The sequence below is a fragment of the Rhineura floridana genome, chromosome 1, assembly GCF_030035675.1.
Source record: "Rhineura floridana isolate rRhiFlo1 chromosome 1, rRhiFlo1.hap2, whole genome shotgun sequence".
NCBI lineage: Eukaryota > Metazoa > Chordata > Lepidosauria > Squamata > Rhineuridae > Rhineura > Rhineura floridana.
The window spans coordinates 157186688-157213299 of NC_084480.1; positions in this window are offsets into that span (position 1 = coordinate 157186688).

The following is a 26612-nucleotide window of genomic DNA, read 5'->3' on the forward strand; positions in this document are numbered from 1 at the left end:
ATTTTGGAGATCAAAATACTGTAGTGTTTTCAAGAATGATAAATTGGTATTCATATTTTATCCAGGAGGAAAAGCCCAAATCAGTGTATTTTAGAATTAGGTTTTGAATATTAAGTAAGCTTCAGCTTTTATAATGTGAGGTATGTAAGCTGTGGAATACAGCAGACTGATGAAGTTAATGGCTTACGTCCAACACAAGTGGCTTATCTCTGGCACAGAGGCTCCTGATCTAGCCAGAGGATGAGAATCAAAGGCTATAACTTAAATTGAAAAGGATAAAATCGCAGTTCCTGTTTTGATACTAATGAATCAGCCATAAGACTCCCATTTTGACAATCAGCAGTTTTCTGTATTTCAGTATAAGCTAATTTCTGGTTTTCCCTTTTATCTTCTTTGCCAATGGCTAAGATGGACTGGAGCATCAAAGTGAAGCAAACTGAATAAACTTCAGAGGTTAATTAAGAAGCAGAAGTAGTGCAGGTACAATGTAGGTTCCAATAAAAAGTATTTTTACCTGTACATCATATTTTCATGAGGAACTTCAAGAATTCCCCATAACAAACATGTTTTAATCTGAAGTGGACCTGTGTCCCTCATCATATCCACTTTACTAGCCATGGTCTTTCAGAGGGTGGTTGCTTCTTGAACATCTGGTGTGCTACTTGCATATATTTGGTTCTGACTGTATGATTTAACTGAAAACCACATGTAAACCTAGCCTAATCTGTGCAATAGACCTGCTAGTAATTGTTAAAATGTTGGTTGGTCTGCAAAATACACACTGGCTAAACTCTGCTGAACTTACATCTGTTCTCTGAGCTTCCTCTGGAATGTTTTCAGAAGCCCTGTCTGTATTCCAAGGTCTGGCACTATTCATTTTATAGACTTTCCAGATGCTATAGTTATCTGTTCAGACTGAGCAGCAATCACTAAACCAGCCAGATGTCATTATTCCAGAGAATGCTTCAGCTGTGACAGAATTGCTAGCCCTAAAACCAGACTGCTTGTAAGCTGCGTTTTTCTCCACCAACTGAAAATATTATGGGTGCCCATGGAGGATCAGATGATCCCCCCACCTATTGAAAAAAATACATGGGAGGGGGCTGTGAGTCTGTACAGGGCACCCCCACTGCTGTGTGCAGCAGCAGTCCCTCCAGCACATTTGGCTAGCGTGTAGAACTGGTAGAGCTCTGCATGGAGCTCTACACAAGGGTGGAGCCTGTCCCAATCAGAGCCCACCCCTCATGTGGAGATCTACACCTGGACCACTTTCTAATGCCAGCTAGTTGAGGAGATGGTGTGGTCATTGAGTGCACTAGCAGTGTGGGTGGCAGTGCTAGTCCACATTACTCCCCTTGTACATTATTTCAATAGATGGAGATGACATCTGAATGAATTTTCATACCATTTTTGAGTGCCCATCCAATTGTTCACCTTTCCTTAATAGAAAAACGCAGTGATTTGGGAGGAAGTGACATCATCAATCTGAATGGTGGCTTAATCAACTCTCTCTGCACCTAGCCATTGCAAATACAGCCTGCCCAGCCACTCAAATGGAAAGACCCAACTCAAACCAAGTATGCAAGTAGATGGTATGTTCCCATGCATGCAACAGGTGCAGAACCTCAAGCTTTATTTTAAAGGATTCTCAGTCAGAGAACTTGAAAGCTCCAAGGGTGATATAGATCAAATATGGCTGTGAAAACAGCCAAAACAACAAAATGGGGATGTGGAGTCAGGCAAGTGTTTTTAGCACTTTGTTTGCCACCCTGGGCTCCTGCTGCGAGGAAGGGCGGAATACAAATTAAACAACAACAATTACAATAATGATTCAAACCTCTTTGTTGATATGCTGACACGGTTCAGACAATTGAAGCAACATTTGAAAGTGAAACACCTTAGAAAATTAAATTTGTAACATAACTACAAAAACAAGGGGAAAAGCTAGCTGGATAACAGTACTACAAATGTGGAAAATACAGGCCTTAATGAGGGCCAATAGAGGTATTAAACTTAAAATGGAAAACCACGGACACTACCATAGTCTCTGTGTCCATCACTTTATGCAGCAGAGTTCATTGGAGATATAAAAGAATATGAAAGAGAGTGGTGTTTATTTTAAACAAAATAAACTCATTTTATTAAGAAAGTACACATGGACAGGAAAGCCTAATCATCTACACTAACTGAATTCAAAAGGTAGGGAAAGAGAATTGTGGGAAGAAAAAGGAGGATCTGGAAATGATGATAGCCCTGAGAATATCAGTCTAACCTATCAGGGGCATGCTTACTTGAAGAAAGTGACTAGGAGAGAATTCAAGCAAGGGCCCTTTCAACTGACTAACTATATCTATTGCCCCTAATGGTCAATAGATTCAGAGCACACAGCAAGATAATGCGTTGATTGAAGTGAAACTTTCAACAGTTGGGCTACAGCACTGTGGGCCCAGGTCAGGCTGGTGCCCATGGGCCTTGTCATGCCTTGTGCCAGCCCTGATAACAACAACTGAGATATTTTGCTGCCAGTATTAAGGCATCACTCTCTCACCCAGCGGAGCTTTTTAAAACTGTACGAGGGCTTTTACATCTTGGCCCTCGGGATACTATAGATTCATCTGTAGCCCGCTGTGATGAGTTCGCTGGACACTTCCAAGACAATATCGCTAGCATTCGTCGGGACTTAGACTCCAATATTATAGCAGTTGGATTCAATGAAGCATCCAGACCACGGTCTTGTCTTCATTTATTGGATGAGTTTCAGTTGGTGCAGCTTGAGGATGTTGACAAGATCCTTGGACTGGTGCGGGCGACCATGTCTGTGCTGGATCCTTGCCCCTCTTGGCTGGTGAAAGCTGGTAGGACCGGAACCGCCGACTGGGCCAAGGAGTTAATCAATGCCTCTTTGCAAGAGGGAGTGGTCCCTGACTGCCTAAAAGCGGCGGTAGTGAGACCACTCCTAAAGAAACCCTCCTTGGACCCAGATAACTTGAACAACTATAGACCTGTGGCGAATGTTCCGTTCCTGGGCAAGGTTCTGGAGCGGGTGGTGGCTGTCCAGCTCCAGGGGCTCTTGGATGACACTGATTATCTTGATCCGTTTCAATCCGGTTTTAGGCCTGGGTTTGGTACCAAAACAGCCTTGGTCGCCCTGTATGATGACCTTTGTCGGGAGAGGGACAGGGGGAGTGTGACCCTGTTGATTCTCCTTGATCTCTCAGCTGCTTTTGATACCATCGACCATGGTATCCTTCTGGGGAGACTCACGGAGTTGGGAGTTGGGGGTACTGCTTGGCAGTGGCTCCGCTCCTACTTGGTGGGTCGTCAACAGAAGGTAGTGCTTGGGGAACACTGTTTGACACCCTGGACTCTCCATTGTGGAGTCCCACAGGGATCGGTACTGTCCCCCATGCTTTTCAACATCTACATGAAGCTGCTGGGTACGGTCATCAGGTGTTTTGGAGTGCGTTGTCACCAGTACGCTGATGACACGCAACTCTAAACCGTTGCCTGGCCACGATAATGGATTGGATGGGAGCTAACAGACTGAAGCTTAATACAGACAAGACCGAGACACTGTTAGTGAGTGCCTTCTCTGCCCAGATGGTGGATGTTCACCCTGTTCTGGATGGGGTTACACTCCCCTTGAAAGAACAGGTTTGTAGCTTGGGAGTTCTTTTCGACTCTTCCTTGTCTCTTGAGGCTCAGGTAGCCTCAGTGGCAAGGAATGCTTTTTACCATCTCCGATTGGTAGCCCAGCTACGTCCCTATCTGGACAGTGACGACCTCGCCTCAGTCGTTCATGCTCTGGTAACTTCTAGATTGGACTACTGCAATGCACTCTACGTTGGGCTGCCCTTGAAGACAGTTCGGAAACTACAGTTAGTCCAGAATGCAGCGGCCAGATTGTTGACGCGGACAAGAAGGTCCGCTCATATCTGTCAGAAGGCAGAGCTGGGGTCCCAATCCCAGGGAGCTGGATCCCGGAGAATTGGGAGAAGAGTATTTGGATGGATGGCAGAGGGAAGGGGGAGGAACTTCCCCCCTTTGGAGCGAAGACGAAACAGAGGAACTGCCAGTGATAAGGTCGCTTAGCAACGGGGAGCCTGAGCCCTCCCTGGACATTCTCACGCCTCCCCCTCTTTCAGGCTCAGAGCAAGAGGGGGAAGAGGGAGGGCTGCTCACAGCCGAAAAGCGGGGAGGCAGTTTACCATCAGCTCCTCCCCTATCCCCCATCCTGGAATTGGAAACTTCAGAAGAGGAGGGGGTGATGCTTCCCCCCTCACCGCGCACACGCAGACAGCTGAAAAGACAGGAGAGAAGGGGGGGAAGGCGGGCAGTACCTGAGGGGCAGTTAAGGAGGAGCGAAAGATTGCGCGCCCGTTTGGCCCCTTCTTAAAGAACAGGCAGGAAGAAGTCCCTTGCTCTGTCAACTTTCTCCCAATGCCGCAGGACCTGTATCCCTGGATTGATTCATGAGAAAATGCAGTCTTTGTTTGGACATTACCCTAATAAAACACGAATTAACTACAATCGTTGGTCTGGTTCCTGAGTCACATCCTGGGCCTGACAATATCACACCTGTTCTGGCTCGTCTGCACTGGCTTCCTATTTGTTTCCGGGCTAAATTCAAAGTGCTGGTTTTGACCTATAAAGCCTTACACGGCATGGGACCGCAATACCTGGTGGAGCGCCTCTCCCAATATGAAACTACTCGTACACTGCGCTCAACATCTAAGGCCCTCCTCCGAGTACCATCCCATCGAGAAGCTCAGAGGGTGGTGACTAGAAATAGGGCCTTTTCGGTTGTGGCTCCCGAACTGTGGAATAGTTTTCCCGATGAGGTGCGCCTGGCGCCGACGCTGCTATCTTTTCGGCGCCAGGTGAAAACCTTTTTATATTCCCAGGCATTTTAATGCGTATTATATGTATTTGATGTATTTTGCTACTGTTTGATTATTTTGTTTACCTTTGTTGGTTTGATTTTATTGTATTATTGTATTTATATATTTTGATTGCTTTATTGTATGTACACCACCCAGAGAGCCCTTGGGCTTAGGGTGGTATATAAATTAAATTAATTAATTAAATAAATAAAATAAATTAATATCTGGCTCCCAAGTGGAGAAGAAAGAAACTGAAATAGCAAATCATGCATTTCCATCCATATCCATGGTCAATTCTTGGTCTTGAAACATCACTGTATGCTTTGAAGATTATACTATCAAAGAAGACAGATATACAATGCTTGCTGACAGAGATTAAGAATATAACCTATGAAGAAAAGCACATATTGATGCTCCAGGATCTCTGTATTGCAATGTTGAACAGATGTGCAAATCTCTGACTTCTGAACTTCCAACACCCCTTCTCATTGTCTGCACTAAAACTCATAACTCCCATCACTTCATGAAGATTCTGAAAATGCTCTCTGGGCAGTGGCTTGGTAAAAACATCTGCGGCCATTTCTTCTGTCAGGCAGCACTTCAGCTCAAAGAGCCCTTTCTGTTGCGCATCTCTCACTCAATGTACTTGGTACCAATGTGCTTTGTTTGCAGTGTCTGACAGGGACAGCAAAATGCAGCTCTTGATGTCTTCAGGTATTCTAGTTGTCTGACTTGCTCCCTCATTCACACTAAATGGGGTTTCTCCCCGCTTTCTAGAGGTTCATCTACTCAGCTGCTAATGTTGGGCTGCTTTCCTTCCACACTAAACAGATACCAACTGGTGGTTAGGTAACATAGATCGACTAAGTTACTGCTAATTTTTATGAGCTGGTTTCTTCATGGGCTGTTTCCAGACTGGACCTTTTATATTGTCAGGGTGGAAGGGAGAATAGTCAGGGCTGGGCTGGACCTCTTTAACTTATTTGTATTTATTTAAAGTATCTGAAAATTTGGTGGGCTTATGCAAGATAATTAACTCCCATTAGGGATAAGAGTAAGAACTTCATAATTGTTTTAATTAAAACAAAAAGCTTAGCAGTACTTTGAAGAGGACCAGATATTTATTTTCTTTCTGAGCCCTTTCTCTCTGTGTCTTTCATGATGGGGACTGGGGGAGAAGAGAGCAGGAGAGTAGTTGATAACACAGACATCCTGGCATTTGCAATCCAACTAGCAAGGCATGTATGGGGTTGTTGCATTTGCAGTTATACTTTGTGTGGACAGGTGGGACCTGTGTAGATGTGGTTGATCAAAAGGAGAAGGAATTTTGAGTTAAGTAAATCCCTGCTTTATAAAACCAAGAAACTTAAAGATATTTTGTGTGAATGTCTGAGTCCCCACACCAGTGGAATACTGGAGGAACTTGTAGAACTTCCTGCTACAGTATTTGGAACTGATCATATTGTGTGAAAGACTCCTTTTTCTAACATTTTGGCTTCATGTTTTTCCCCACTTGCCATTTCTTTTTCTCTGAGTGCTAGGAGCTTACAGTTTACAGGACCAGGCTCTAACTACCAAGTCCATCTAGAGCTTAGAAATATAGAAATCCATATTCCTTGTGGATTTTTAATTGGATTGTAGTAGTAAACTTGAATAATAAGACCCACACTTTTGTGGTCAAACTCTTACTTCATCACCAGACTTTGCATTTCATGTTATTTCATATTCAGGGCATTATAAAAAATGTAAACGATTAATATGAATAATTGTTTTGTGCAGGACATTTTTCACATTTACATTTATTTTGATGTGAATAAGCATATAATAAGTTATAATGAGCATAGAGTGGTTATAAGTACAAATTTGGATCCAAAATACTAGCTTGTATTCAGAGAATGACATGAAACTACATTGATGTATGTATGTGTGATGCTACAGAAATGTGCATTCCAACCTGGCTTCAGTTGTCCATGTTCTGGTAACCACCATGTTAGATTACTGCAATGAGCTCTACGTGGGGCTGCCTTTGAAGACAGTTTGGAAACTGCAGCTTGTGCAAAATGCAGCAGCCAGGTTGGTAACAGAGACCAGATGGTTCGAACAAATAAAACAGATTCTGGCCCGCTTGCATTGGCTGCCTGTATGTTTCTGAGCCCAATTCAAGGTGCTGGTTTTAACATATAAAGCCTTACACAGCTTGGGACCACAATACCTGATGGAACGCCTCTCCCAAATGAACCCACCTGTACACTATGCTCAACTTCAAAGGTTCTCCTCCAGGTGCCTACTCTGAGGGAAGCTGGGAGGCTGGCAACAAGGGAGAGGGCCTTCTCAGTGGTGGCCCTCAAATTATGGAATGATCTCCATGACGAGGTGCGCCTGGCACAAACACTGTTATCTTTTCGGCACCAGGTCAAGACTTTCCTCTTCTCCCAGGCATTTTTAACAGTATTTCAATAGCATGTGTTTTAACTTGCCTATCGGTTTTTATGGGTTTTAATTTGGTATGTTTTGAATTTGTATACTTGTTTTTAATGTATTTAATTACTGTAAACTGCCCAGAAAGCTTTGGCTATGAGGTGGTATATAAATGCAATAAATAAATAAATAAACAATATGTTTCCTAGCACACATTCTGCTTAGGGTTGCCAGGTCAGAAGCATCCCAAACCCTGAGATTTTAGGGGCGGGTCCAAGTGATGTCACGGGGCGGGCCCAAGTGATGTCATTAAGCATGATACATTAAGCATCAATCACAGTTGCTTGAAGCGTACAATTAAAAAAATCTGACTGGAAATTAAGCTAGACATCTTAGCTAAAAGATGGAGCCTGGGTAGGGAACATTTAATCTAGCCTACTTGCTTTTAGCAAGAAGGGTTTAAGTGCCTTCGGGCCAGGCCAGTCACCAGAAGGTCACTGTATGAAGAAACGAGCCTAGTGTTGTGGAGATGTTGAATGGGAGCATTCAGGAGTAAAGATGGATGCCCCTGAAGGCTGCAATTCTAAACACACATACTAAGGGACTAAGCCCCCATAGAACTCAACAGGACTTACTTCTGAGTAGATATAGTTAGGATTGTGCTGTTGGTAAAGCTTGACTAGGGATCCTCTGCAAAGACATCCATTTCCAAGCAGAGTTGGCAATCACCTGCCTGGAATGCCCTGCCCTTATCTTTTAATGTGGCTGCTTCAAACTTCTTTACAGATTGCCTTGTCTAAATAAGCAAGGGTCATGCTTTGAAAAGTCATCACTTTGAATTTTAATAATATTCTTACTTTGTCCTCCCCCACACTTTTAGAGAAAACAAACATGGAACTTCTGATGTTAGACTTCATATTGTTGTGCTTTGTTTCCAAAGGACATATCAGACCATTTTCTGCACTAAATATTAATGTATATCCTGACTATATATGGGCAAACTACTAGTTAGTCATTCTCACATTACTTTTTCAAATATGGAAATCAATATTTGTGCTGGAAATGTGTCAGTGTAGTGGATAGAGTGCTGGATTTGGACAAGTGATCTGTGCTGAAATCCCCTTTCAGCCATAGATTGCCTTTCAGCCATAAATAATTCAGTCTAAGCTATTTCACAGGGATGTGAAAATAAAAGAGAGAATTATGTATGCCTCCTTGAGTTCCCTGGGGAAAGAGTGAAGTAAAAATATGACAATAATAAATGAAACATACACATACCTGCCCTTCTGCCCCACACATGTCAGAAGTTAAAGAAGCAAATAAATAATCATAAATCAATTTGAATATTGTGACTTTTTTTGCCTTTTCTGAGGTTAGTATTGATTTCACTGTCAGAGCAATGTGCACAAGATGGACCATGAATGCATAATACATTTGAACAAATACAGTGCTTGAGTATTTGTTAAAGTATATCATTCTCCTACAGTCCATCTTATGCTAGAGTCCATACAATTATTTCATTGTTTGATACTATCTTTTGAAAATCCAGAAGGGAACATCCTTGTGAGACAGAAAAAAGAAATTTTCAGTCTCACTAGCAACACTGTGATGGGGGCAGGGAATGAAGCAGAACAATTAAGGCACAGATCTGCACCCCAAACCAGCTCCTTATCCCCAAGGACTGACTGACCTTTCAATGAAAGGCTATGTTAAATACACAGGTTCCTCCTCCCCCCCCGCCCCAATAATTTGAAGACATTAATTTAAAAGAAAAGAATGTAAATGACAGGGACAGAATTCCATTAGGTCTCTAAGGAAATAAAATGCTAATTGATCTCATTTGTGAAATAGAAGTAATCTATTTTTAGAGCATTTACAGAAAAGAAAAGAAAAGCCTTGTTCCGAGTTGTCATAATAACCACAGCCTGGCTAAATTACAAAATTTGAGATTATTTAAATGAAAGCCTTGACATTAAAACATGTGCATTTCTAAGTAAGACCCATAATCAAATCCCCCTTTCCCAGTTGGAATACCATCCTGGCTGGGGCTCTGGTGGAGATACCAGCTGCCTCTTGGACACATAAACACTCCTCACTTTTGTATCCCAATGCAATGCCAATGCTTGTGTGAAAACGTTTAACAGAACTATATGTTTACAATAGTGTTACTCTGTGATGAAGTACCAAATATTTAGATTGGAGGTCGCCAATGCCACACCCACAGATGGCAATATACTCCATAACTCCTATGGCACCCAAGAACGGTCTGTCAGTAATTAGTCCCTTAAAAATCCAGCATGCATGAGACAGTGTTTGCTTTTTCTGTTCCATCCTTGTTTGCACTTGTTCAGCCTCTCCTGCATTGAACATGCTCTCTTAAACATTCGTGCATTTCACTGGATGCCAGGATTGGACATCTAGCCTCTCTTCTGTTGTCAACACAGAAGTGCAATGAGCAAGCGTGACAGTGACTGATGTAGGTGCCTCTCCCCCCTTGATGCAGTGCCATGCTCACATCATTTTCTGTCTCTTTTGCTGCTCTTTTAGATGTGGCAGCCCTTTTATGTTATACCATGCCCCATGGTAGCCATTTGTGTTATGACTCATCCTACATCAGCCATTTTGTGACTGATACCCCTGACACACTCCCAAAATTCCAAATGTGCTCACTGGCTTAGAGGCTTGGCAACCCATTGGTTAGATCATTGCTCAAGGGACTACAAATATTATATATACTGTATATCCTGCTCTTCCTCCTAGTAGGAGCCCAGGACAGCATTTACATTTGGAACTGCTGCATGTAGTCTTCACTTCCCCCAGAATTAAGAGATTCCAGGGGCAGAACTATGGGTTCAGGTTCATTTGAAGTATGAAATGTGAGGCCCTGGAGTAGGGTTGGAGGAGAAATTTGATTCAGCTTACATTTAAAGTTGGGTCATCAAATGTGCATTTTCCAAAACAATATAAGAACCAAAACACAGCTATCCTTCAAAATTTACTTATCCAATTTTTGCAACATAGTTCTCCAATCAAACAATATTTACAAAAATGCATGTGTCTGTGTGTGTGTGTACACACACATATTTGTCTATGTATGGGAAATGTGCATAAAATGAATACATTAGTGGAAACAACATCCAAAAATGCATCAGGAAAAATTGCTAAATGCTTGCAAACAGTCTACATTAGTCCAAACTGCAAATAAAACTGTATTTATTAGGAAAAATTCACACTACAATGCTGAAGAATTTTCATGAGGCATTTTTTTTAAAAAAAATGCAAATTGTTACAGAAAATGTGGAGAACTGAATTTAAGATGGGGAAAATGAGAAACCAAGAGAACTGAACTGACGGGTCCTCCCATCCCTACCCTGGGATGTCTTTGTGATACTTGCTTTATTTAAAAATACACAGGCAGAGGCATTGGAGGCAAACTGGCACTCCTACAAGGCGGCAAATTCCAGCTACATCTTTCAGTACTCTTTCTCTCTATTTTTCTGGCTGTCTGTTTCAAAACTGCTAGCCACTCCTTCCTCCTGCCCTTTCCCCCCTCTCTCTCTTTTGCACACACTCACACTCCTGTCAGCTTTCAGGAGACCATCTCGTACCTTTAACTCTCACTGACCAAATACCAACTGACCAGCCTATGCTATAAACTTAAAAATGGATAGTTAGCCTCAAATCTTGTTTCTGAGACCAGTTGGAAGCTTGTCCAAAAGATGGATTATTACCATATGTACTGTTTCATCTTCTATTTTCTGAAGCTGAAATAGAAGTAACAGTTTGATTCCCTATTCACCTGTTTCCCAATGGACTAAAGAAGGTCCCACGCTGGCCTGAGTTGTTATGTTCTTCAGTTGAATGTTCTTATGGAAGGTCTTTTTTAAAACTGTATTTGCAGAACACCAGAAACATAGTGCTTGCTGGGGCAAGATTTAGTTTTGGAGATGAATTCTTTTTGCTGTTAAAATCTGGATTATGTCCTTTTATTTTTATTGTTGGAACTTATTATCAATGGTCAGTTTAGTTTTATTGTATATTTGTTACGATGAGATGTTTTCATTGCTTCATTGTTTATATGATTATTTACATTTTGTTTTCTCTTGCAACTATTGGTGAATTATGTTTTGATGTTTTGAGCTGCCTTAAGCATGGTTTACTATGGAAAGGCAGCATACAAATAAATGCTGATGGTGATGATGATAAGCATCACAAACCCATGTAGATCACAATATCAGCTTTTACCCATTACGAAATGTGTCTTTCAGTATTGCTTATGGAAGTTTAATTGATCAGTCAGTTGGTAACTGGGAGGTCTCTGCTTTACCTTGCAGTACTTAAGGTTGCATCTTACCTACAACTAAACTACATTAAACACTATGGGGAAATACTTCTGAGTAAATTTAAATAATTTAAAACATTTATATGCAAACATGCTTAAAATTGCACATTTACTGCGCAATACTGTGTATTAACAAATGATTCTGCCTGCTAGGGCACGAATACAGTGTGGGATTGTTTTCTTGATTGTCCTCCTCCCTGGACATTCTGCTTCTGTTGCACTTGGTGGATGTATAGTTTGCATCCACGATAATAGCAGCAGCAGTAGCACTGACAATAGTGGTGGTGTTCAGTTTATTGTTAAACCAGAAGGCATAACCATTTGATTCCAAAACCTCAGAAAGTATTCCCAGATAGCTGATCTGATCTGATGAAGGGCTGCAGTCTGTTGCAGGATTCTTTCCTAGTTAGCAGTTCTAATCTTTTTGTGATACCTCTTCAGACATTGTGCAGAACATCTGTAATCTTAGGGAAATGCTCTAAATGTGACTTCATAGTTTCTTGATATACACGAGAGTTGGAATGAGCTCATTGGCAAAGTATAGCCAATCCCAGACACTGCAGCTCTAAGTAGTACTTCTAGGCCACCAAATACCTCTATGGTGAGAAAGTAATCAAGCATCCAGCACTTTGGAACAGTGCCGTACCCTTTCCTGGAAGAAATTTCCAGACATATTTCATAGGAAATGAGTAGTATTTCTTTGTGAATTGCTAATGAAAAGAGGAGGAACAACTTTCCTCTTCATTACACAAAAATTCAAACTGCGAAGTGGCAGCTGTTTGGTGAGCACAACTAGCACAGCTTTCTTTCAGTCAGATTATAGTAGATGCAGCTAGAGGGTTGCTAATGTGATTTATTTCTCCATGGGATTTGACAAGAGCTATGTGCAGCTGATTGCAACAGATTATGCTCCACACATAGAAGAAGTGGGACAGCAGTGGCAACTTTGAAGCGTAGATCATAGCTTGTGCACAGAGCTTATACTTAATGTGTGTAAGCTCTGTGTGTACACACATGATGTGTGTAAGTTCTGCACACATGATAGGTTCTGTAGAAGTCTTCCTTTCTGCTTCCTTATGTGGAGTCTACCCTGCACAGTCTACCCCACATGTGTGGAGTCTGTAGGACTGTACTCTAGGACTGTGAACTGCTAAGAAGCTGAATGGATAAAATAAGTTTTCTGTGACACGACTTACACCTTTCCTTACAAACCTATCCCAGAAGATAATTGTGAGCGATCATATTTGCATTTCCTTCACATGTAACAACTTTACACTGATTAAAAAGAGAGCTGGGAAGACAATGGCCACATTCACACCATACATTTATTCCACTATTACTCTACTTTAAACAGTCATGGTTTCTCCCAAAGAATCCTGGGAAGTGTAGTTTGTGAAAGGTGCTGAGAGCTGTTAGGAGACCCCAATCCCCCTCACACAGCTACAGTTCGCTTTGTGGCTTAACAGTCAATCCCTCTTCCCAGAAAACTCTGGAGAGTGTAGCTCTGTGAGGGGAATAGGGATTTCCTAACTTTCAGTACTCTTCACAAACTACACAAATGTATGGTGTGAATATAACCAATATACAGAGCTTGGGAAAGTTACTTTTATAAACTACAACTTCCATCAGCCCCAGCCAGCATGGCCACTGGATTGGGCTGATGGGAGTTGTAGTTCAAAAAAAGTAACTTTTCCAAGCTCTGCCAATATAACATGGATAACTATGTGATGTGAAAAGAGGAATCATATGTTCCTCCACTGTGTGGAGTACTGGTCTGGTGATGGAATAATGCCAAAATACTGACATCACTGGCATTTTTCATGAATTTTTATAAAGTATGACTATTCTAAGATCATTACTACAATATGCTGCCAAAAACAGTTTTGATAAAAAATACTGAGTTCTCTACCCCCTTCCTTGCATTATGGTGAAATCATTAGAAAGTTTACTTTGTGACTGATTGTGCCTTACCTTAATGGGTTCAGTGATGGCAAACTGTTCAGCAAGCACATGCTTTTGATTTCAGAAGGATATTTGGTTTCCTTTCTTCCATGTCCTATCTTTACACAGTTTCTGTGGCTCAAAGAGTGAAGATAGCTTTGTAAGAATATAATTTTATTACCAGGGTAGTCAAGGTTGCAGAAACATGTTGGATGTTGGATCGGGCACAAGCAGATGCCCAGAATGCAGAACAGAATAGTGACAGGCTAGATCCCAGTTGAATCACTCAGCCAGACAAGACATAAGTTTTAAGAGTCACTTTACTGACAATAGAGGTATAGAATACATTACAAGCTCTCTCTCTCTACCAAACTCCTTGACCCCCACACTCTGCCAGTTTCAGTTTCCAGCTATATACTGATAAGGCAGCTGGTTGTCCTGGCAACGTGTCCTTGAGGAGTGCACGTCCACTCCAGCTTTGTGAGCTACTTGGCCTTGTAACTCTGCCATGGAAAAATACTCTTAGGAACTTTTTACTTGCCAACACCCCCCACCTATTTTTCCATAAGCAGCACCTTTTACATTTGTTCACATTTTTGCTTCCATTTGTCATTACATTTACATTTACATTTCTTGTATTCACTTAAATCACATTTCTCCACATGATACATTTTTCAGTTTACATGTTCAGTTCAGTGTACATCTACATTTCTTTGTTCCTTTATTTTACAGAGGTTTTACAAACATCATCAGTTTATCTCTTTGGGTTTTACACACTCCAAGTATAATGTGTCAGCATCCATTACCCTGTGTGTTTGTGCTTCAATCCCCTTTACTGTGGCATTCCTAAATCTGTCAGGCAGCACACCCAAATTTGCCCTTTCAGAACGTCTCAACATTCGCTTGTCACTTTTACCAAGGTATTCAGTGTCTTTTTCTTTTTCCCCTGTTTCTCTGTCATGTACTGTGGGTGCATTTGTATTAGACTTGGCTTCAGTGTTTCTTGTTGACACAATTGCTTTGGTTAGCTGACACACATTACAGGCTACATATTTACCACAATTTCTCAATGTCACATCTTTACTATTTTCAGTTGCTTTCACCACATTTTGATATCCTATATGTCCCAATTTTCTGTGCCATAAATGTACACAATTATTGTGGGGTTTCTCATTGGCACACATAAGCACATGATTTGTTTGTTTCAAGTGTAGGTAGAACAATGAGTTCTTTACTATCCCTTTCATGAATATTTTGTTCCCTTTCATGACTTGACATGAGCCCCTTTGAAACAACACATTGAACCCCATTCCATTAAGTTTTGACACAGCCATAATGTTGCATTCAATGTCAGGAATAAACAGCACATCTGTCATAATGGTATTGAAACCTGCTAATTTCACTGTACCCCTACCTTTGATCAGTTTCTTAGATCCATCAGCCATTATCACATAATCCTCTAGGTCACGAAATGTATGAAACATTTATTTATCTTTGATTATGCTATTTGTAGCCCCACTGTCAAGAGTCCATGCATCATTACATTTATTTCCCTGCTTATTGTTAATACATTGCTTATTCTTACTAGCATAGATCACCTGTACACATGGTTTTCTTCCTCTTTCTCTTCTTCTTGCTTCACAATTCTTTTGAAGATGTTGCCTGGAACCACAAAAATAACATGCCTTTTGTCCATACAGTCTCTCCTCCGCTGCTTTGTTGTTCTGCTTTTCCACGTTGTGTTTAGACTCAGTCCTTTCCTGCTTTGCCATTTCTTGCCTTCTTTGAAATTCTTGTAAAAGTTTTCCTTCAATATAGTCCATGGTCAGGTTTGCGTCATTCATCGCTTCCATCGAACTCACCAGAGCATCATAACTTGAATCCAGACTTGATAACACAATATAAACTTTTTGCATTTGAGAATGTTCAACGTCACGTTCTGTCAACTCAGCAAATATTCTATTCATCTCCAATAAGTGCTCTGACATGGTTGTATTGTCAGATAAGCGCATCTGATATAATCTTCTGGCAAGATATATTTTAGAACTGGCAGTCTTTTTCACATGAATATTTCTTAAAGTTTCCCAGGTTTCTTTAGCTGTTGTTGCTTCACGCACGTGCAGTAATTGAGAATCATCAATAGAAAGAACAATTAATGCCTTTGCCCTCTCATCCAGCCTTCTCCAGTCTGCTGGAATTGGCACCACGGCGGGTGGGTCCTCTGCGATAGCTTTCCAAACTCCTTCTTTCACTAGAAAAGCCTGCATTCTCTGTTTCCAACTGCCATAATTTTTCCCTGTCAGCCTTTCCAAGGGAATCCAGGCCGATAACGTAACAGACATACTTTCACTTTTCACAGTTCACCGCCTTTGTAATTAGAGCTTCTCACCTCCGTCCTTCAGTCAGTTATTCCCACGGCTCTCTCACAGCTTTCAGCTCAGCTTTCCGTTTCGCCGTCTCTTCACACGCTTGTCCTCTTTACTCCTCTTTTGGCTTTTCTTCGGACATCCGTCTGTGCATCGAAACCATCCTCTGCTACCACTTGTTGGATGTTGGATCGGGCACAAGCAGATGCCCAGAATGCAGAACAGAATAGTGACAGGCTAGATCCCAGTTGAATCACTCAGCCAGACAAGACATAAGTTTTAAGAGTCACTTTACTGACAATAGAGGTATAGAATACATTACAAGCTCTCTCTCTCTACCAAACTCCTTGACCCCCACACTCTGCCAGTTTCAGTTTCCAGCTATATACTGATAAGGCAGCTGGTTGTCCTGGCAACGTGTCCTTGAGGAGTGCACGTCCACTCCAGCCTTGTGAGCTACTTGGCCTTGTAACTCTGCCATGGAAAAATACTCTTAGGAACTTTTTACTTGCCAACAAAACAACGTCTGATTATTCTCTTACTGATGTCCCTCGGATATATTAATATGAATGTAATTCATTTTACAACTATTTCTGTTCCATCAGATTTTGCTTCAACTTATTTACACACCTATCGCTAGCTGCTAGCAAACAGGAGCCAACTGGGATTCTGCTTGGACAGGTATTTGATTTCAGTTATATGTGCAGTCCTTAAGAATAAAAACAAAATTATCCATTCAGTAATCTAAATAAACTTTGTATTTCATTTTTTTTTAGGGTGGGTCTGTTTTCAGTAGTAATTTCCCTCTCATTAATACTATTGATTTCTTATCAGCAGGGGAAAATGCTAAATGGCTATGTACTAGTATTTTTTAATAAGGTCAAAACTAGGGAAGGGATGCATTGGCCAGTGCCAGTTCAAAAGCAATTCATCAACCTAACAGACTGGTATTGATTCAAGTTCATTCTTTGTCCACTAGCTGCTGCTTTTACCGATCCATTTTCCCCCCTTGGGAAAAAAGATACTAATAGTGATATTTTGAAAGGAAATGTCAATAAATTTAAGGAACTTTCAATAAAAATATTGATATTAATAGAAATACTTTAGCCACATATTTTTTTTAAAAAAGTTTCCAAAAATAGCAGCAGAAAATCACTACATAAAAATCTGACCCACAACTAAAGCAAATAAGCAAATTAGTGGAAAAGTCAATGCCAAATCCGAATTGGGCAGAATTCTAGCACCCACCTAGCCAAACCCTAGAGGATAGCTGGCGAAAAGTAGACTTTCCTTATCTGGACACAATTACTATGTCAGGCAGATTTTCTGAAACAGTGCTGTTATACCATACAGAAACCAACCCTAATGTTACCTTATGCATTGATGCGCTCACATGGCTCTCAATAAACAGCCAAGAAGACCTCCATAGAAATCTTCCTTCAAATCAGAGATAGAGTGTCAATCTTCTGATCAATCTGTTTGACACGGGATAACTTTTTTGGTCTTGGCTTCTACCAATATTTATACAGTTCTGGTGGTCTTTACAAGCTCCTAAAATCTGCAGAAATCTTCTCCCTAGGCTGTTCGAAAGAAGATTTGAGTTTACAACTTACATGAATCAGTGAAAAGTAGGCACGGATGCCGTTCAGTCCAATCTGTCTAATACAAAAACAATTACTTATTTAAAACAGGGATGCTGAACTGTGCCCTTCAGATGGTCCTATTCATGCACCTTTAACAGCAGCCTAACTCCAGAAATTAAACAGGTAAAGCTATTTATGGAATGGCTATATCTTTTTAAAAAATGGATTTTAATGCAAATTTACTAAATAAAAAGAAACAAAGGAAGAAAAGAAAAAGAAAAAGTGAGTGTGAGAGAGTAAACTACAAGAAAAGCAACTGTCAGCGAGTCCAACTGTGATCAAGAGGATTTATTCCTCAGAGTATTGAATTGCACCATACATCGGCTTATTTTCTGCATATTTGGCTCACAGGAGCAGAATTATTTTTAAAAGTTGACAGTCCTGTTGCCATGTCGTCTAGGAAGATGCCCAAGGCTGTGCATTTGCAGGGGTAAATTTGGATAAGTTGGGTTATCACCTTTTGGGTTCACTGGTCACCATCTTTTCTTTTCACAGGGCTCTTCCAAGCCATATATTTTTACTTCAGTACCTAGTCCCGAGTACATGCCTGTAACCAATACTGCAGACTGTAAGAGAAGTAATCAACATTGTAGGCATGTATTTTATACCTGTACAAAATTATCTACTAAGGAGTGGCCCTGAAATTTCTGATAATTTACCCCTATACAGAAGCATCTTGGAACTGCCAAGGGTTCTACTTCCTTTCTTCCCTGAATTTGGGGGACTCTGTAGCTAGTTCCATAGGACTGCTTCCTTTTAAATGCTTTGCAGGGATGATCAGTGTACAGGATCCAGCATGGAGTTCAATGGCTTACCTGAAGACAACTGGAAAAAAGTGTTCAAAATATTAATCTGAAAGGCACCTGGTCAGCTGGAATCTCTGGCTCCCCAAACGTATCCATCAATTCAATAAAAGTAGGGCAACATATCTTCTCAACTGCACTATATTTCACCAGCTTCCATTGCTCTTACTGCTCAAATTATAACTTTTAACATTTCAATATATTATTCTTGTTGTTCTTTTCTTTTAATATTAAAGAGGTAATTCAGGGCAAAATTCCATGATTCCAACTTGGGCAAAATCCTAATGCATGGAAGTTCTATACTACAACAGATCTTTCTTTAGAATTAGGTAGCAGGTCTAAAGAGGCATTGGGATAGGACGGCCACTCCACCCCAACTGACTTGTTATCAATAGCTGCAACAGCACCAGAGCCATTGCAGCCCTCCTCGGGATGAGGGAAGAAGTCTCTAGAAATGGCCAGCTATGCGGCAGCTCCTTCCAGGCTGCCATGTCAAAAACACAAACAGCATCTGGGAGAGGGAAGAGGCACTGGGATGCGGCTGGCCATCTGTTATGGATATGAGCAGAGTTAACTCAGCGACATGAACTGCGTGTGCCAGTGTGTGTATTTACCTAAGAAGCAGGCTTTTACCCTGCATTTAAATTACTGAGACTTAAGACTTAGTAAAATAAGAAAAAAATCCTTTATTTATAGAAATACATAATAGATAGGAAAGGCATAGAATCATAGAGTTGGAAGGGGCCTTGTAGGCCATCGAGTCCAACTCCCTGCTCACAGCAGGAAATCCACAGCTAGAGCATCTCCCGCAGATAGCTGTCCAGCCTCTGCTTGAAGACATCCAGCGAAGGGGATCCCACCACCTCCCTAGGCAGTCGGTTCCATTGCCGAACTGCCCTTACTGTCAAGAAGTTCCTTCTAATGTCCAATCTGAATCTACGCTCCTGCAACTTAAAACCATTAGACCTAGTCCTACCCTCTGGGGCAGCAGAGAACAAATCTGTACCCTCCTCTATGCGACAGCCCTTCAGGTACTTAAAGAGTGCAATCATGTCACCCCTCAGCCTTCTCTTCACCAGACTGAACATGCCAAGTTCCTTCAACCTTTCCTCATAAGACTTGTTCTCCATACCGGCTATCATCCTTGTCGACCTCTTCTGAACCCGCTCCAACTTGTCTATATCTTTCTTAAAATGAGGCGCCCAGAACTGAACGCAGTATTCCAGATGAGGCCTGACTAATGCAGAATATAGTGGGACTATGCCCAGACTTGGGTACTGCCCCCATGGTTCAGGAGAGAGAACAAATGCGGAGGTATCTCCTCTCTCCTTGGACTTTCGAAGAAAAAAACAAACAAAGGAAGGAGGAGCAGATAAGCTTCCCTGAGCATATCAGCCTAGAAAGGAAGGAAGTTATGTAGAGATGAGCACAGGTAAAGGTAGGCAAGCCTAGCCAGCTGGAAGACCCTAACTCTATCTTCTATCTGGAATGCAAACAAAAGAACCCAGAAAGGAGTTCCTCTTGCTCCGCTTCCAACACATTCCACCTCATCTGCCTTGTTCCCAACAGTTGCGGCAGTGCCAGAGCACTGCCAGTCCTCCTCAGAAAGAGGTGAGAACAATGGCAGAAGAACTTCCCCCTCTGGTGGTAACTTCTGGGCTGCCATGTCAAAAAATCCGTTGCAACCAGAGGCTACACCAAAGGAACTGAGCTAAGGGCAATGCTCAAAGGATACGGCCTTCAGGTGAGGCTGTCCAATGAGGCAGGATAGGGGCCAGAAACTGTTGTCATTTGGAAAGATAAGTTTATTTTATCATTATTATTCTCCTGCCACTATTTTTGGTTTTTGGTTGTCTTGGGATCCCCCCCTTCTCCTAGTGGGTAATTATAATGGAGGGGGGAAGAGTGTGTTAGTTAGGGTCACAGAGGAAACAGTGGGAAGAATTATTCCTAAGTGCCACTGGAATACCTATTGACCACTGAAATTAACAGAAGGTATACATGATTGTTTCCTAGTGAATGAGAATATTTAATGTCTTAATGAATTGAATGAACATCAATGAATTAAGCTATACATAATTGTTTTCCAATTTGAATTTGATTTAATTCCATATTTAACTGACCTGGAAAGTAAATTTGCTATTACATTAATATCTAATTACATTTAATTTATAAAGTAATTAATGTATAAGCAGATCAAGAATAAGGAGATCTAGCTAAGTTTCAAGGGAAACAACTGGAATGGACTTGGCTGTTTAATAACTTCCCAAAATTTTTGATAAGTTCTGGTCTTAAAGATAATTTTTTAAGGATAATGTATCAGTGGTACTTAACCCCAAACAAAGTATAACCAGAATATATAAAATAAACATACTTTGTTGGAGACATGGATCTCTAACAGAAGATTATCTGCATATTGTTTGGCAGTGTGAAAAGTTATTAAAATTCTGGGAGGGAGTACTTAAACTGATGTAAGAAAACCCTGGCTATTATATGCTACGTTGCCTGAAAATGGTTCTTTCTGCTTTTTAAAATCTGAGGTGACCAGAAGATCTCAAAGTGATTGCAATTCTGTTAGCAGGAACCTGCATCACTAAGTACTGGAAAACTGAAGCAGCCCCTCATTTAAAGGACAAACCTTGAATTATTTCCAGAATCACAGTCAAATTAGACTTATCCAAGTGATTATGTGGGTAAGAAGACATACCAGTGGTGGTATTAGTATTATTGCCTGCTTTTCACCAGTAGGTGCCAGTGCGGGTTACAGAAATGTAAAATACAGTATTAAAAACAATTGAAGCACATTGGTAGCAACTGAAATGTCACAAAGTTGGACTCAAGACATATCCAGAGCTTCCCTCCATTCCCCCAATGTGCAAGATGCCTAAAAGTAGAGGAAGTAGTTTGGTATCCATGAAGTGAAGAAGTAGAAAGGTTACAGGGCATTTTTGATCAGTCATTATCTTAGACAAAATCCAGGCGAAAAACAAAATTTGGAGACATATTGGGAGAAACAGGATAGCAGAAGTAGGGTTAAATACCATACAAATAGTGAGCTTCACAAATTGGCATACATCTGCCAACACCTGAAAACTTCTATAAGTTTTAATGCAGAAACATATAGAATGGTATCTCAAATATATCAGAGTTTCTCAATCACAGTGGATATTAATGAGCAGGAAAAAGAGATGACACAAAAATATTCAATGTACCATCCACCACTGTACATAATTTGTCAGTAGCTATTTGGTGTACTCAAATAGAAGATACAATTAATGAAAAATATTTTTGTCTATGAGCTCTATGCAAAACCATAGCATTGATTAAGGACAGAACCAGACATGTTGGCACAGTGTATAGATAGAACAGGAATCCATGTACACGAGTGCCTATAGAAGAAGATTGCAATAACATTATAACTTTATAATTATTCACTAATAGGCAAAAAACCTTGCGGTTTAGGAACGTACCTATAGTCCACAGGTATTTCTAACAAACTTTAAAAAGCAGGGAAATTGGGCAGCTATAGTGAATGCACCAGGGGAGCAGGAGACCTGACCTCCTCTCTGAGATATTGGACTGCTCTACAAATTTGTCAAAATGCAAAGACAATTTGGGTTGGTCTTTCACAGTCCAATCTACTTCCTGTGTAGCTTGGAAGAATTTGGTAACGTGCCTCTGAGCATATGGTGAGCATAGGCAAGCCTATCCAGGCATGTAGAAGCTATTATGCTTTTTTATGTTTTTAACTCATTGTTTTAACTCATTTTATTATTTTGAATGTTTTTAAATACCTGTCTTTAACTTTTTGCCAATAATGTTATTGTTTTAATCTCTTCTGTAAACCGCTTTGAGATTTTTTACAATAAAGTAGTATATAAATGTTGTAAATAAAATAAATAAATAAATTTCAGAGTCACTGTGGCCCTTGGGTCTCTTTCCACCAGGAGCAAAGGAATCTGCCTTTTACCAACTCAGGCCATTTGGTACCATCTAGCTCAGTACTGATGAAATGGACTAGCATTGGCTCTCTGGGATTCCGGGCAATAGTCTTTTCCAGAAATTGAATTTTGGACCTTTGCATGCAAACCATATGCCCTACCACTGAGTTACAACCCTTTCCCTGATGTAAAAAAGTATCTTTTAAAATTGTTCTTTTCACTACTTAGGGCAGATCTACACCATTCATTTATAGCATATTCAACATACATTTGATGCACATGGATCAAACCACAGAATAATGGGAACTGTAGTTTGTTAAGGGTGGTGGGAACTATAATTGTTAGGGGAAACTACATTTCCCAGGGTCCTTTGGGGGACGTCATGTGCTATAAATGCAAGTTGGATGTGCTTTAAATGTGTTGTGTGGATCCACTTAATAAACTTTGCCTGCATGTACATCGTTTTAATTATTTTCTAAAAAATGGAAATGAGCTATAAAGTTTACTTGGTGACCATGGGCTACTCGCCATCTCTCAGCCTAATCTGCCCCTCAGGGTGAAAACAGTAGAGGCTAACCATGACCACCCAAGAAGAAGAGCACATTTAAAATGTAGAGGAAGTAATAATGTACAACCATAGTGTGAAATCAGATACTTATTGGGACATAGTATGAAGAAATATTTATATAAGCATGGCTGTCAAATATGTCTATTACACATCCTGTAAATATTTTTATAGTGCAATCCTATGTTTGTTTACTCAAAAGCAAGTTTCAATGCATTCACTGGGGCTTACTCAAATAGGGAAGTGTGCACAGAACTGCAACCTCAAGTGATGAGGAACTTCACTCAGCCAACCCAAAATTCAGAATCATGCCACTTTAAGCTGTTTTACAACAGTCTATACTTAGTTTTATGGTTATTGGATTTTAAAGGGATTTATTTCTTGTTGTGAGCTGCCTTGGTTTCCGCAGGACCCTGAAGACTTGGCTTTTTAGGCGGGCGTTTGAGATGGGCTAGTTTTTTACTGTTTTAAAATTTTAATTGTTTTATATACTGTTTTATCTTGTACATCACCCAGAGTGGCTGGACAACCAGCCAGATGGGCGACTAACAAATTTAATAATAAACAAACAAACAAACAAACAAATAAATAAATAAATAACCAACCCTACCTCACAGGGTTGTTGGGAAAACTCCATACACACACACCCATTGGAGATGTAAAAATACATACACCCCATATAATAGTTTATTGTCAAAGCCAGTTGGTCATTGCAGAATACTTTTTGCTTTAAAAATAGGATTGGAAGGGGAGAGAAAGCTTTGCAACACAAACACATTCTTTTGCTGTTCACTCAAAAGTCCCATTAATTTACAGCACAATCCTAACCCTGTCTACTCAACAGTAAGTCCTATTGAATTCAATGGGGTTTACTCTGCGTATGTGGGATTAGCATTGCAGCTTTACTCCCAGAAAAGTGAGAATTGGATTAAAGTTTCATATTGGGAATGTTTTCAAAACACTGCCCTCTTCAACAGCTCAGGAAAATTTAAACTTGTTTGACTTCTGCACACAAGAGAGAAAAATACTTTGGTATTGCTGAAAGCTATATACTCAATTTATGAGATTTTCAGATAAGCAGGAAAAACAACAACAGTTTTCTGGCCTTGCAATGGGGTCTAGCTACTGCCTGGAGGCCAACAAATCCCTTGTCACACCAAAATCTGACCCTTTTATTCCTGAAATGTTCTTTCCACTGGGATGCTGCTACCGCTATGGGAAAGAGTTCAAGAAACGTGAAATCCCTAGTAAATCCTGCAGCCACCCAATCGTTAGGCCAACTCTTGGTGCACCAATGGCCTTTGAAGTATACCCCAAAACCCAAGCTCCCTGATGCATCAGATTGAACCTACAGGTCTGTGCCCACCTCCAGGCTGTCCTGCCAAAATGTCCTGCCAAAATGACACCCCATTTAATTCCTTGAGGAAGCGGACCCAAACCTGCAGGTCTTGTATTATGGATTTTGTGTGGCGTGCATAGTGATGCAGTGAGGGGACCCCGGCCTTGCTCAGAATGCCTGCCCTGGCCTAACTTCACTGCAGGCAAAGTTTAAATACCCTAGCAGCACCTATAAATCACTGAGCTTGCACTTAGGTTTTGCCAGCATCTCGTGTAAGAGGCTTTGCAGTTTTCTCTGTGGCGAGACTAGAGGTGGCTGCAAAGGAGTCCAGCTGAATGCCCAAGTATGTGAGTATGGAGGTGGGCCCTTCTGTTTTATCAGGAGCCAGAGGAACCCCAATGTGACCGGCCAGCCTCTGGAACATACCCAGTAGTTCGAAGCACTCCTCAGTATCAGAGGAGCCTGCGAATAGAAAATCATCCAGGTAGTGGGTCACCTGGCAGCTCCCTGATTCCTGGCAAACAACCCATTTCAGGAAAGTGCTAAAGGATTCAAATGCTGCAAAGGTGATGGAGCAACCCATGGGCATAGCCTTGTCGACATACCAGCATTCACCAAACTTGAACCCAAGGAGGCTAATATCCTGGGGGTGTACCGGAAGGAGACAGAATGCCAATTGTATATCACACTTGGCCCTGAGTGCCCCAGGTCCACATTCCCTCACTATATGCACTGCCTGGTCAAAGGATGCATAACTCGGGTGGAATTGACTCATTGACTGAGGCACCCCTAGGCAAAGACAGATTGTGGATGAGTCTGAATTCCCCTAGTGTCTTCTTGGGCACCACTCCCAGTGGGGAGACTTGGAGGTCCTCTAGAGCGAGTGAAGTGAAGGGGCCTGCAAATCTGCCTGCTGCACATTGCTTTGTGATTTCGGTGGCTGTAATTTCTGGGAACTCAAGGACAGATTTTTGATTGGGAACCATTGTAGGACATCAGCAACCAGAGGATGGAATGTGTAAAACCCTCCCAGATGTAACGTGCCACCTCACAATCTAGGTAATCATTGAGGTAGGGATGGAGAGCCCATGGGCAAACCAGGGTAGTGGCCAAAGCCAAGGGGCCACCCCTGGTTTCAGGTATCCATTACTTGGAAGGGGGGGCTGCAGGGGTGGAGGTGTCCCTCTTGTTCCCACAAGTGGGTTGGCAAAAGCTACGAAAAGGGCCCTGCCCTGCCCTAGGGCTGGGGCATGATATCCTGGCATGTGGCCCTGAGCAGGATTCTCAGTCATGAGCGTACCTGCATCTGGACCTGTTGCATCTGCCCTGGTTGAATTCCCAACATATTTTCTTGGACCATTCCCTTCGGGGAAGTGGGGGACCTTTCCTAGCTTCACTTGTGACAGGTCTCCCCCCGCTCACTTCCTCAATCCATAGCTTGTCACAAATCAAGTCCCATCACATGCTCTTACTGCTGCCTACTTTGCAATGGATTTTCGTATTGTAGGTGATTGCTGCATGATCACCAGCCTTAGCCCTGGCAGTGTAAACAGAAATGGGGTTGGATAGGTACCAACCTCGCTCAGGGTAGGCTGCCTGTACAACCCCCATGAAAATCAAGTATTCCTGAGCCCAGTTGTCGAAAGTCCTCTCGACATGTCTCCTACATGCCCTTTTGTGCTTTGAGTCAGACTGGTCTTCGCCCTCAGATTTGAGGAGGAAGAAAACATCCACATAGTGGCCATCCAGGATCTTTTCCTGATTCTGCAGGACAAATGTTTGCCTGGGGGGTTGTCCCCCTCCTTAACTGGTGGGCAATGCATCCCTTGGGTTGGGGTGTCCACATTACACCCCCAGACTTCCCCTGGGGAGGCCGTTGTCCTGGTCAGTTCCTTATGTCTGTGCCACGTCCACCCTGGGAGCCCTGGGATGGAACCTCTGGATCTCTAGTATATATTCTATTTATTTGTTATTATTTGATTTATATCCCGGCCTTCCTCCCAGCAGGAAACCAGGGTGACAAACAAAAGCACTAAAAACACGTTAAAACATCATAAAAACAGACTTTAAAATACATTAAAACAAAACAACTTTAAAAACATTTTTTAAAAAACGCTTTGAAGACATCTTTAAAAAAAGGTTAAAAACATTTTAAAAAAGGTTTAAAAATATATTAAAAAGCAATTCCAACACAGAAGCAGACTGGGATAAGGTCTCAACTTAAAAGGCTTGTTGAAAGAGGAAGCTCTCCAATAAGCACCGAAAAGATAACAGAGATGGCACCTGTCTAATAATTAAGAGTAGGGAATTCCACAGGGTAGGTGCTGCCACACTAAAGGTCAGTTTGCTATGTTGTGCAGAACGGACCTCC